Source organism: Anarrhichthys ocellatus, unplaced genomic scaffold (genome assembly GCF_004355925.1).
Source record: "Anarrhichthys ocellatus isolate YVR2014 unplaced genomic scaffold, GSC_Weel_1.0 scaffold25, whole genome shotgun sequence".
Classification (NCBI taxonomy): Eukaryota; Metazoa; Chordata; class Actinopteri; order Perciformes; family Anarhichadidae; genus Anarrhichthys; species Anarrhichthys ocellatus.
The window spans coordinates 6,358,150-6,371,639 of NW_022280055.1; the positions used below are offsets into that span (position 1 = coordinate 6,358,150).

General features: G+C 45.2%; 1 protein-coding gene across 6 annotated transcripts in view; it reads left to right on the forward strand.

The window, feature by feature from the left end:
* The first annotated feature begins 644 nt into the window (after positions 1-644).
* tab2 (TGF-beta activated kinase 1 (MAP3K7) binding protein 2) overlaps positions 645-13,490 on the forward strand; it is a 32,341-nt gene continuing 19,495 nt past the window's right edge. For 4 of the 6 annotated variants that reach the window (XM_031861529.1, XM_031861533.1, XM_031861534.1 and 1 more), the window contains exon 1: positions 645-1,028. The gene's annotated coding sequence lies outside the window, so the exon portion shown is untranslated. Of the gene's footprint in view, positions 1,039-13,490 lie in introns of all 6 variants that reach the window. The other 2 variants (XM_031861530.1, XM_031861532.1) reach the window with 1 other exon arrangement.

The following is a 13,490-nucleotide window of genomic DNA, read 5'->3' on the forward strand; positions in this document are numbered from 1 at the left end:
ATCCTACAGATAAAAAGGACAGCAAAGGCAGGAGCTCTGTGACGGTTGGTCAAAATGTCCCACGGACGGAGCGCCAATAGGCTGCTGTAAATGAGACAACTTTGTATTTCACACTCGAGTATGAAATGCGTTGCTTCCTTTTGGGTGGGGAAGTGTTCATACCCCGACACTCGAATTGCATTTGGTCAAAATGTAGCTTATCTGCGAGGTGTCAATAAGTGATAACAGGAAGCTGCTTTCTTACAGGTATTTCAGGGAGGGAGACACATTTTCTCGTTAATTTCCTGCCTACACTCAGCATTTGAATGCATGTCAATGTGAACAACAGTTCCAGCTATAAGAATGTAATAAGGTGGGAATTTATTGATTCAGGTGGGGAATCCTCATTTTGCTCACATGTCATACCACTGGATCAGCCCTTCAGCTGGATCAATAAAGAAGCAGACAGCTATCACACCTCTTGCATAGTTTTTCATTCCACAAACCTTAAAAAATGATCTGAGTCTTGTTTAGTTTCTCATTTTCTAGCATCTTCTGCAGCTGCAGGGTGCTCAGCTCATTTCATGCAATCTCAACTCTCTCCTCCCTCTGCACAACTTTGTGAAACTTAAAAAAGAAAAAAGAAGAAGAAGGAGAAGAAGAAAAAAACCCAGCTCTTCCTCTCGCGATAGTAGCTTCCATATGCAGCCGCCATATTCTGTGACAGTATTTTGATTCGTATCTGCTGGAAGTGAGGAAAAAGAGAAAAGTGAAGGGCTGTCGAGGGGAGGGGGGGGCTGAAGAAGAGGAGCTGTCAAAAAGTTGTTCCCGAGTCTCTGTCAAACGGCGGAGAGCTGAGGCTCGGTATCCCTCCCCTAAACGCTATTGCGAGGACACTCAAGGCCCGGGGCCTCGGTGCAGTTGGCTCTTCGTATCCCTGGTAGTAGCTGGACTCCTCTCGGCTCATCCTCTCCCAGCTCCGCGGCCCTCCGGAGGTCCGGCGGCGGTCTCGGGTGTTAGAAGGCGGCCCAGGGAGCGGAGACGGAAAGGTACGTTCCAGTAAGTTAACGACACTTTGGCCAGTTAGCAAACAGCCGGAAGAATGCCGTTATTACTTGCGGTACTGTGAAATAAAAATGAAAAGGAAGCATTTGAGCAGCTCGTGCGGTACGCGCTTTTATACGCCGTCACATTCAGTTTGAAAGAAAACTGAGTGGAAAAAAAGTTTTCAGATGTGGAAAAAGTTTTTTGTCTACAGCCAGCAGCTAGCTAGGTTTGCGTTAGCTCACTTGGAAGTGTTTGGAGGCTGTTTGCCGTCTCGGCGGAGTTGTTAAATCACTGTCTTCAGTTTAAAACACGTTGGGTAACTTTCCTCCGAAGTCCGCTTTAACGTGAATATCTGTAAATGGAGTGTATGGGTGTTTTTGTGCTTTAGCATTACGCTGGCTGACGCTACATGTTTTGTAGCCCATGTTAGCCTCTTTTTTTCCATTGAGCTACCCTCTGAAACGTTGTGGATGGAAACGTTAAATCAGAAAACTGTTGCTTCACTTAACCTCAGATACGGATACTTTTGTATCTCCAACAAGCCTCAAAATGAAGCCGTTACACCTCGATTATTATCTCTTACCCCTATGCTATAACACTATTTTTTTGCGTAACGTGGAAACGTTCTCATAACTTCAGCAACGTTGAGCTAACGTTGCCAGTTCTGTAAAGTTGTGCGTCACTGAATGTATCGTACATGTCGGCTACGTTAAGCCCATGTGTGCTTCACTGTAGGCTTCCTGTCGTTTTCATAATAAGACGATGCAAGCAGAGCTCACTGGTTGCACAACTGTGGCCGAGTGCAACTAATGGAGACACACGAAACTCACCACTGTGTGTGTCTGGTTGTTTTTTAGTGAGTCACCTCACCTGTCTCAATAACTTTATCACATTGTACCTCCTGGATCAGATGTTCCTGGTAGTTGTGATGGAAACTTCTAAGGGGGGGGGGGTCCTGAGCCTTTGACAGCCAAAATGACAGCTCAGTTGTTGTTGTTTGTTAAAGTTAACCAGTCATGATTTAGACTTTTCTTTCCTGTTCGATTTATTCTGGTGAAGCCACCCAGATGGACAGGGAAACAAACATTTATAAGTGTTTGTTTGTAAGGCAAGAGACAGGTAATCTTTGAGATATTTTTCCTGGCTTTGCATCTACTTTTCGGTTATTTTCATGCAGTCTAAATTCTATTTAGCCATGCTGATTGCAACCAAACGTAACACAAATACTACCGTATGGTGACAGGATTTTTTTTTGTTTTTTTTGGAATCGCATTGTGTTATAATAAAATCTATCTTTCAATTCATGGTAGCGTTTGGGCCATTCTGGTGGTCTCCTTGGAGAGAACCCCCTTTGGGTGTGTTGAGAATCTGTTTCTCCACGCTGTGTCATCAAGGTCTTCATATTTACATCAGCCACCAGTCAAAAGATTCAACATGTTGTTTTGGCAGGTGATCGACCTCTGTCCAATTACTGTTTTTATTCTAAACCTGGCAGCTAAGGAATGTGAATTGCACCTCGAAACACCATTTGCGATACTGGTAACGAACAACTCTATACCTGACTGTGCTTTTTTTAAATAATCCAGGCTTTCTCACTTTAATCCCCATTCTCAGCGCACGTTGGCTGGCTTTTCCGTTACGCTTCGAGTTTATTCGCAAACGCTAAAGAGCTCCGAATCGCTTCTCCGTCGGCCTCTAAACACCTCCAATCTAAGCCGCGCTGTCGTCGCAGCCAGAGCGTTTGGAGTGTATATCGTTCATTAGCAGCTTGTGCCTGTCTTGACTTGCAGTCAACATTGCACTTCCTGACCAATAAGCTGCCGTGGCCAACTGTTTATAGGTGCAGACCCCTAACTGAAACCATGTGTGCCTGTAGCAGGGCAAATATGTTGCTAGGAGGCCTCGCTTCTTTGCCACTCTTTGGAGACTACGCAGCGAATGCTCGCAGCCTGTATGATAAGTGTTAAATCAGGATTTTTGGTGAGGATCCGTCACACGTACAGGCCCGTTAATTGCTTTGTTTGGATGTCATTCGGCATATGCTAATTGGCTAAATCAACACGACTAAAAGCGAGGGCAAACAGATCATAGATCTAAACTCTCTAGAGCGTGTTGCCTAAGTTGCCTCGATGCTTGTTGACAGTCGGAGATCGAATTGGGCTCCCTCGATGTGCTTGCTTTTGTACAATAAACAAGCAGTACTAACACTTGTGTTTAAAGAACTTTTACAACAAGCCGGGGTTGTGGCTTGTCGTTCGCGAGGTCCGTGCCAATACTCGAATCTTCTTTCTTGAGAAACTTGTTTCCTGATTTATCATTTGTGGTTTGCGCAACAACTTATCACCAATCAGAGCAAAGGGGTGGGGGTGTGTAGTTTTCTCTTTTTTCCTTTTTCCCAAGGGGAAGGATAATTACTACATGTGAGTGTGTTTGGATGGAGCACAAATGCTTGTTGTTTGAGTCAGTTTAGCCCAGGAAACGATATTGGCTTACCTTTGTGTGTGTCGGAACACATTCTCTTTCTCAGAGAGGCTGCAGAGCAGTGTCGAGGTAAGACGGACCTACAATGCCAAATGGGAATGAAGTAGGTGGTTAGGGAAGGATCCATCACATTATGCCCATTGCTGCAGACTCAGGAAGAGGTTTTGGTGTTTTTAACCCTCCCCCACTCTAGTGTGTGTGTGTGTGTGTGTGTGTGTGTGTGTGGCTGTCAGGAAGAGAGGCTCTCATTGAAACCCCCTCCCCCTGTCGAGCTCTCCCGACTTCTCCGCTTTAAATGGAGTCCTCCATTACACATGCTGCTCGTGGTCCTCTCCGGTTCAGGGGTTAAACTGCACCCATCGGGGCTGACGCTGCACAGTCCACTGCACCTCTAGCTGTCGCCTGCTCGGCGCTCGGTCATTTTGCAGAGTGCATTTCTTTTCGTCCGCAACCATGATAACTCATCATTTGAAGTTTGCTTATCTGTTGCACTGTGTAGTTGTGCATGATTAGGAATTTATTTTTGTTCTTTGTTTTTGGCCACTTGAAGGCAGAAGAAGCCCTCAGCGAGCTGACAATTCCACAGCCTTGACAAGTTGTGACTTCATAATTGCCTGTTTGCACATCCACAGGACGCTGCATAAGCTTTGTTGAAGAAAATCATCATTCAGAGTTGTGTTTCTGACCACCTTTTATAGTCCAGGCTTACCTCACCTTTGAGCTTTAGTTGTTACATCCTAGGCCTTCTTGACCAGCTGGTCTCTAACTTAGTCTGTGCATGCTCGTCTGTGCTGGGCAGGTAGTCTACGTTTGGTTTATTACAGCTTGTTGACTGAAAACATCAGCCTGCTGCTGCTGCTGCTGTGACAACAGGGTTGAGGAGGTGAGGGGTGAAACTGAACCATACGGTGCATTTGTGGGCTGCGAAATCGAAACACTGTGGCTGAATGAGGCTAAAAAGCTCCATAAAGATAAAGTAGTTTGGTGATGATTCTCCAATTTGAACCTGAGCTGCCCCTTTTTGATTAGTGGATCTTTTTAATGTGGCTGTTATGTTACTTAACACTTTACTTATACGAAGTAAAGGATCAATCGATAAAATTGATCTCAATCAGGCAAAGAATGAGTAGTCCCATAACTCAGAACACAACCAATGATTCTGTGTCCGTTTGCATTAAAAAAAAAAAGTGTCAGACAATGAAGATGTATTAAATGGAGCAGTGATGTTCCTATTGTCCCAGGCCATTTCTAAGTGCCGCTGAAAGTTTCCACCTGAGTTGCTGGACACATTAGTGTTGCTCCTGAGCTCTTAGTGCCTCTTGTTTGTTGTCACTGATGGCATTTCTTAAGTTGTTTATACTCGTGCGAGCATGAACGGAGGCGTTTATACTCGATGCGCTGTGCGTTGCAGCATTCTCCCAAACGTGAGAGGACGTACAAACTAAAATGTGAATAATCAGAAAGACAAGTGTAACGGCGAGATATGCCCACAGACTGTAGGTGTAACTGGCAAAAAGCCCCAAACCAACCGTAACAGTGCAGAGGAGGGATTATTATCTGTAAACTCATATCTCATATTCATGCACTACTTTATTGCCTTTGTTCAAGCCCTGTAAAGAAGGAAGTCATGTATTAAACCCATCATAAGGAAACAAAGGTTGAATATCCTGTGGACAGTTTGATTTGGCTGCAAAATATTTACTGAAATGAAGATTTTTATGACCTCCTGTTTCTAAAGCATTTAAAAGTGACCTTTGTATAATCCCTAGATGTGTAAATAGTGCTTTTATGAGTGAACTATTTGTGACAGTCCCGCTTTAGACATTCCGGTGTATTTAGATCTAGAGGCTCTTTTCATTATACGACCGTTTGAGATGCTCCAACAACTGAAAGGATGTAAATGACGCTGATGTGGTCATTTTAATCCCAGTTTGCATAACAAAAACCCACCCGGTCCTTTTGAAGGGCTGTGGCCCTGGACCGCGCTCAACTTTCAAGATACTTGGGTGATAATTTGCGTGCACTCTCACTGCCGTTGCCCGATTTGTCGGGGCCTTTGTAGCCTACAATGTACAGATCCCTAGTAGTAACTCTAGCTTCACTGTGTAAAATGCTCACATTTTGGTTTTAGGCTTTTAAACTCCTTGAACTTTGCCACGCTGCACCGTTCTGCCGCTGCAGGCTGCTTTACCCATGCGATGCTGTCGGGCAGTTGGTTATTTCAACGCTGTGTGCGTGGAATTTGGTTTCCCACTCTGGTGGTCTTCTGTCGTCGGGCCTCACATACTGATTGAAGCTTGTTAGCAAGAACCGTTAGTTTCAGTGATGAATACAAGAAAAAGAGATCAACAAGTGCAGAAAGTCTTCCATGTCAACGGTGTTTAGAAATGAAGAATTACTGAGTTGAAATGCTAATATCTTTATTAATTTGCTTAAGTTTTGGAGACATTAACCCTCGCATCACCGAGGTGCACAGATGGGCGAATTGTTCGGCCAAATAAGTGAACTCAAAATAGACATCTTGTGTAGTTGGCACTTGTAAATCAAGCTCCAACGCGGTGGAATAATTAAAGAGCAGCGTTTCATGCTAATGAAGTGCTTTTCGAGTTCTCCTTTGCAGAAACTCGGCTATGAAATAGGATAGTAGCGCAACCGTCAATTAAAGGAGTATAGTGGAGCTCCACCACCGGTTTCTAATTGGAACCAGAGCCGCTGGTGTGTTAAACGGGCATGTTTGGAAAGACAGCGGTGCAGCTCTGGAGACACTCGGGCATTGTTAGTGGGATCAGTGTTGTGCTTCAAGCATTCATTTCCACCCTTTGATTCTGATTTGTTGGTCAATAGAAGCAGCAGACCAGTAGGACTACTTTGTCCTTTATTCACAGCAGCTTTATATTAACATGCACAAAACCTGTTTACTTCCTGTACGTTTTCACGTCATCTTTTTGCTTTACAATTACCATTTTTTACCTTTTTGATTAGTTTATTATTCAATAACTTTAAAATATAGAGGTTTTAAAGTCCCTAATCTGAGTTTTGGTCAGCCCCCAATTTTACATTTTGAATATTTCTTCTTATTGTCGGTGAACGGTTAATTGTTAACATCCCCGCTACTAAAAGTTAATGTTCACTCCTCATCATAGTTTATCACTAAAAGCTGCGGTGTCGCATTGTTCCACATCAGTTAAAGTCACAGTGAGATGGAAGTTTGAGTGGCGTACTGAGGATTAAAATAAAATAAAAAATCCTTCGCATTTGACTGGACCCCTGGAAAAAGTGGGCGGGCTTATAAAGAGCTACAGAGGACTGTTGGCTCCACTCACCTCCTTCACCTGTGGTTGGATCAATAGGAGGACGAGGTGGAGATGAAAGGGAAACAATCGGCAAAATTTCCCTTATGACACATCTTTTCTTATCAGTCCACATCGCTCTGTTAGCTAATACGATCCACAAGCAGTGTTTTATACGACCGGTGTGTCTAACTAGTCGCCCCAAAGTCTCATTTGATTGGATTATTTTGCCGGATGAGTCATCCAACATTTGAAACCTTAATAGATTCTAAAGGCGCGCTAACTTTCGTTTCACTGGGACTTGAAAGGCTGTTTTTAATTGGCCGTCCGTGACTTTTCCTAGACCGTTCAAACAAACAAGCAATCAAATATTAAGTGTAATTACAAGCATCCCCTCCGATGGCTTGTTGGCTTTCTCTTACATCTACAAATCTACCGGCCTTTTTACTACTGCAACGTGTCAGCAGTGTAACCCCATGAGTGACGGCGAAGGAAGTCACAGGAAGACGGTTCAGCGGTTATCTTCGGCCGCCCTGCTCCACGGAGTCGTGCACGCCGTAGCCTCTGCAGCAGGATATGCGTGTGCGACACAAACACTTCCTCCCATAGTGCATTGCCCTGAGAAGCACCTCAGTTTGCATTTTCACATTTGACCTCCCATGCTTCAATTTACTTTTTTTGGGAGCGCAGAGGCCAACTGCCTTGTGCCATAATAAAAATAAAAATGCAGGAAGTAAAGCAGCGCACTCCATAGTTTGCAAGTTTCTTTGAAAGATACAATCTGACCTTGTTAAGCAGTTCACACTTAACAGGACCCTTTGTTGGTGGTGAGACATGCAGAAGAGCAGCAACTGGTCAACACATTTCTTTTCTCGTGTCTCCTTTCCGTGCCATGTGACAGGATGTGCATTTTGAATTGAGAGCCTGATAAGATGAGGGAAGATGTCTTAAACCTCATTGGTGTACCTGTCACTGCACGGGCTTTGGCCTGGTTTGGTGTGGTCCCCTTATTGCCTCCCTTTAATCTTTATTACAGTCTCTCTGTCTTTTCTCCGCTCTGAAATAAATACTTGACTAGACACTGGCTGCACTGATCTCCACCGGAGCGTTTCCAGACCGTACATGACATCCTGAACCTGCATATTGGTTTGGGGGAGGTTGCGGAGGGGGTTAGCGTCCCTGGTTTTTGTGCAGCTTGTCTTTTGAAACACACCAGCCTGCTAAAATGAAAGCTTCCTATAGGGGCGGACACATGATTTTAGTTTTTTGAGAAGCAGTTACTGCTTTCTGAATGAGAATCCGGTTTTATTTTCACATACAAGGAAATGAGCTAGGCAGAAATGTGCAAGGATATATTCTATGGGGTGTGCAAGGGTTTATAGTATTAAGAACATAACGAATATGCAGTGTACTGAGATACTAGTCCAGGAGGATGTGTAATATTGTTAACATTAGCCACAGTGAGCTGATCAGAACGCTGAGTAAATCAACGTGGACGAGCGTTTACTAGAATAGTTTTGCGATGCATCCTTGGTGTCGGATGTCATGTGAGTAAGCAGATTGTCAGCTGACCTGCTTGTTTTCCGTACGATGGACGTTGCAGGCTGCCGTCTTATCTCTTCCCCTGCTTATCCTGCAGGTTCTGCCCCCCCCTTCCTACAACTTCTCCCTCGCAGCAGACATGAGGACAGAGAGCTCGTCTCATTCTGTGCCGTCTGTAAATGCCATACAGGGACTGCTCTGTCCTTCATCATTTCTCCTACAGTCTGCTGACGGTCTTTCATCTCCCATCAGGTTTTTTTTGTGTTTTTGTTTTGTACTCTCAAACGATGGGCAGAGGGCTTTGATCCGGTGTCCTATCAGTAACGGCGTGGGCCTCAGGCTCTCGTACTCCCTCGCTGTCTCACTCTGAAAACATATTGTCAGGGCGTGGTGGACAGCGCGGTCCACCCCAGCTGAAAAGCCTTTGTTTGTTGTGGTTCAGTGTAGCTTTGCCAATGGCAACTGCCTGTGTGTGGGTCTCCAATGAAATTCTTGCATCAGCAGCGGTCCGTTAAATGAAGACCCTGTATTCGCCGTGTGTTTTGCAACCGTTCGCATCTCGGATATAACCACCTGAGCTCCGGGGGGAAGAAAACAAACCTTACTTCCCATAACACCCCCCTCCACTGTAGATTGCACAACGGCACACTGAAAACATATGCACAAGTACAGCTTGTGGGGCCTTCATCCTCACATCCGCAGTGTGCAAAGATTAGAAAAACAAATGTATGCAGAGGCTGGTTTATGGAACTAACCAGATCCAATGCGAAGAGAGGTGCATGTTGGGTAAGAGCTTGTAAAAGTGGAATCGACTAAAGAGGACGGGGGCTTTTGCACTTCCTCCCAGTCTCCCAAAGTCTCCCTTTGTCTGAAATGTTTCTGATAGTTTCCCTGTTCTCAGTCACTGATCCATGGAGACTTCTCTTCAATTTAAAGAGGGAAGCGGAGAGCTTAGTTCAGGGATATCCCTGGGTTAGCTAAGTCCACGCCGCTCCCCCTCACCCTTTTCCTCTCTCCCTCTCTTCCATGGCGCCCTTTGGCCTCGCAAACCCAGCGGCCTGCCTCCGCTCCTGGTTAGAGATGTCATAACAGAGCTGTTCTGCTGTGGTATTCCTGAGGGGCATGTGCTGCCTTTGGTCCTGTTGTGTGTGTGTGTGTGTGTGTGTGTGTGTGTAGTTTGGCTGCTGTCTGCACAGCGTATCGGGCCAGTCCGGCGCTGGCACCCTCCAAGGCACACCTGTCGGTGCCAGTCTACGGAAAATCAGCTCTGTGTTGTCGTTGTCCCCCCCGTCCCCCGTCCTCTGAAGGCTGCATTAGCATGGCCGATCACTGCCTGCACACACACACACACCCACGGCACCTCCAGGCATGGGGCAACAGTGGGTGTGTTGGAAAAGAGGGCCACGCATGCAGCCATAAAACGTGCCCATCCTGCCCGATAGAACACGGATGATTGATCGATTGAGCATCTTAAAGTTCACTGATATTGGCAACAAGTATATCTTCCACTGCTATATTGTGCAAACTGGGGTTGTTGATCAGTGCCAGTGACTCAACAAGTTCTCAGGCAGGTGCTGACATATCTGGCCTCCAGATCTCACTGTGCAGGCCATACTTGGTTTTAGGAGACAAATTCCACAGCCCTTGTAATCTCCTCTAGCGTTTGCATTGTTTGGACCACAACACATTTCAGATACAAACTATTACAACCTTATTCAAGACGAAGGGAATTAAAGTATTTTGATACATTTATTAAACGTTTAACTAAGAACAACACTAGAAGGGTTGCAGAGTAGAAATGCTTTCAGAGCCACATTTACTGTCTTCGGTAGCACAAGGCTCAGACAACTTGTGATGATATTAAACAGAGTTGCATGACGAGTCAATTACCCCGATGTAGGTGAAAAGGGCCTGCACACACCGAGGGAGACCAGCGTGGCTCGAATGTTTTGAGAGGGCTGGAATAAGACCGCATGGCATCTCAGCCAGCAGAGGAGTCACGTGACTTGGCTGCTATTTGTCTTTTGGTTGGCCTCAAGGTGGAGAATGATACTCCTAACAGCTGCGGGAAGCATTTCCGGCGGAGGGTTTTTGCTCCTCGGCCGAGCACACGGGACGTCCAGTGAACACACACTGCAGCGGGGATGCATCGATGGCTGCTTCTCCACCACCAATGCGTGTGTTCTCAGCACAACATGGTGTGGATTTGTGCTGGTTGTGAGGCCTTAATCTGAGTGAACCATGTCATGTTAGGACCCACTCTGCAGAAATCTGGAAGCGTTGTTTTCAATAAAAGCAGAAATTCCTTCAGATGGATTAGAAAAGTCTGTTTACCTTAATATCTGACCTTTTTATAGATTTGTTTATCAGATTTAAGTACTCATTGCCCTATTTTGGCCTAAACCCAAACCTGATGCAGCTTCTGTAATAAGGACTTGTCGGAGGTTGTGGTTAAACTGCTTCATAGAGGCCTCTTTTTATTTTTTTGTTCCTGTGTGTAATACCCCCGATAACGCCCTGAGCGGTGGAGTGAACTGATGGAATGAGCTGACCAAAGACAGAAGTGCTGTTAATGTCCCGCTGTCTGTGCTCTTCAAAGAGCATGATGACATACAGTAAGTGCATTTCGTAAGGCAATAAAGGGTGAAGATTTGGCCGTTGCATACTTGGCGTGTCATCGCTAAGCGCCTGAGTGCAGGCGCGCTCTCTGTGTGTTCAATCGCCTCGCGGTGAGTGCTGAGAGACGACGCTGCCCCACAAAAAGCTCCGGCTGCAGCGGGCCGGAAGGTCACCGGTTTGAATCCCGGGGGCCAGCTGAGTCTGAGGAGTTGGAAGTGGATGAGAAATGCTTTTTAGTTGAAGTGGAGGGGCCTTTGAGCAAGGCACTTGGAGCTACTTGAACAGCAGAAAGCTGTATAAGTCGAAATGGGGAAATAAGGCACGTCAATGAAGATTTTACCTTTTTATAAACCATCTCAAAAGTGATTTAGTGTCAAACTAGATGGTTGATTTAATCATTTAGCAAATGTATGACGTTTCCAAAGTATACATATAAGGGTTGCAACAAATGTTTTTTTTATAGATTATCAGCTGATTATTTCCTAGATTAATCATTCATTAACCGTCTATATAACATTAGAAGAGTGAAGAATGTTCATCACGATGTCCTAGAACCCGACTTAATCAAATCTCTTGTTTTGTCCAACAAATCGAAACCCAATCAGCTTCACTTTACTCTAATGCAAGCAACCAATTCTCACACTTGAGAGCCTGGAAATATCATCTATTTTTGGCATTTTTGCTTCATAAATTACACTTGACTAAATGTCAATTGTTGCAGATGAATACAGGTTCAAAATCAATTATAAATCTCTTTTAAAAAAATTTGTTTTGTTTTGCAGGAAATATTGGGTGTGATCTTTGAGGCAGATGGCATGCTCTGTTTGCTTGGCTGCATTGTTGCACCACGGAGAAATAAGTGTGTGTGTGTGTGTGTGTGTGTGTGAGTGAGAGACTTCCTCTTGAAGGTAGGGCTGTACATTGGGATTGACATGGGAGTTATGTCTGGTATTCATGGGGTTTTCTATGCAGCTTTGTTATCTCAAGGACAAGGTATAGAAGGCTGTTTGAGACACCAGGCTACAAACCAGGTAATGGTCGACCTTTAGTGTACGGGGGGGTGTCCATACGAATCGACATGCATGTGAATTGCGGATTAATGACACAGTTTAACCTGTTCATAGTGTGAAATGAAGTACACGGATCACATTTAGAACCTTTGATGGTTTACATTGACTTCAAATAAATATAATATACCAGCTGCTATAACAAAACAAATCATCATCTTTCAATAGTCAATATGCTGAACCATTTCCCCCTGAATCTGACAGATTATAGCCTTTAATTGGATTAAATAATATGAGACATAATTATAACCACAACAAACTCTCTTTATCAAGATGACTGCTCAATTCCTCCAACTTCATTGGTGCATAACTGCTGACGTGATTTAAATACTTACTACCGTGCTAAAGCTTCAACTGATGACTTCTGTCAGATCCTGATTTGGACGGGTTCGATGCCAAGCTAAAGATAACCCAAATGAATCCCCGAGCTTAAGCAGCCCTTAATGAGGCCGACGGCAGCAGAAGTGGTACGCGGGGCTGTAACCGTGGCTCCGAAAGCGACAAATACACTGCTGTTCGTGAATCATGGAGCGGAGGAATCCGGTGCCGCGCAGCTGGCCAGGGCCGCTGAGCGGCCCACAGAAACTCCTGGCGGAAAATCTGTTTCGGAACCTTATTTTAGCCCACTGCCCCGCTGCAGCCCATGTGTTCCCGACCCTCACTGGTATCAGATCGGTTTTCACGTAACAAAAAACAACAACAACGAGCAGTTGTGTTGTTCTAAGCGGGGCAGTGACCAGGCGCTCAGTTAATAAACCTGAAACGGGCTCGGAGGGTTTTGTACCCGGTGAGCGTAGCTCACGGGCTGCTCGCACAGCGCTCTCTTCCACTTAAAAACTCAGCTGGTATTCGGTTGTTTTTAGTAGCAGCCAGCAGGTTCACTGCGCCACATGTCAATGAGTCACCGTATGACTCCTTGTTGTGGACAGACTCAGGAGCTCGTCCCGCACAAGTGCAGCGTCGCTGTGATCAGTGAAAGCAGAGCTCCTCGGTAGCTTTACCACCGGCCTTGCTGCATCTCAATATGCATTATTAAACCACCATTTTAACTGAAGCACTCTGCTCCCACGCCGCACTGGAAACACTTTAAATGCAAGTTGACGCTGTAGAAGTTGAACGTGAATGTTCCTTTTTAAGTCGTACATACAAGCTTCTGGATCGTGCTTTATCGATCTGAAAACGTACATCAACAGAACGCTGGTTCAAAGTGAGCAAAGGGCTCTGCTGCCATTCAAGAGCTGCTGCTTCCTCTTGACCTGCTGCGTGTCTGTGACTCAGAGGCCCAACACAGTGGCTTCATGATTGCTACTTGACAGCTGGTAAATGGGAGCCTTGGACACACACATGAAGGCAGCGTTGGTCCTTCCAGTGATTGGCGGCTAACTGCCCAAAACCTCTGGCAGAGTCAACAAACAGACCAGCCGTAACCTAAATTGACCAACAGTTGAGTTAAATCTGGTCAGCT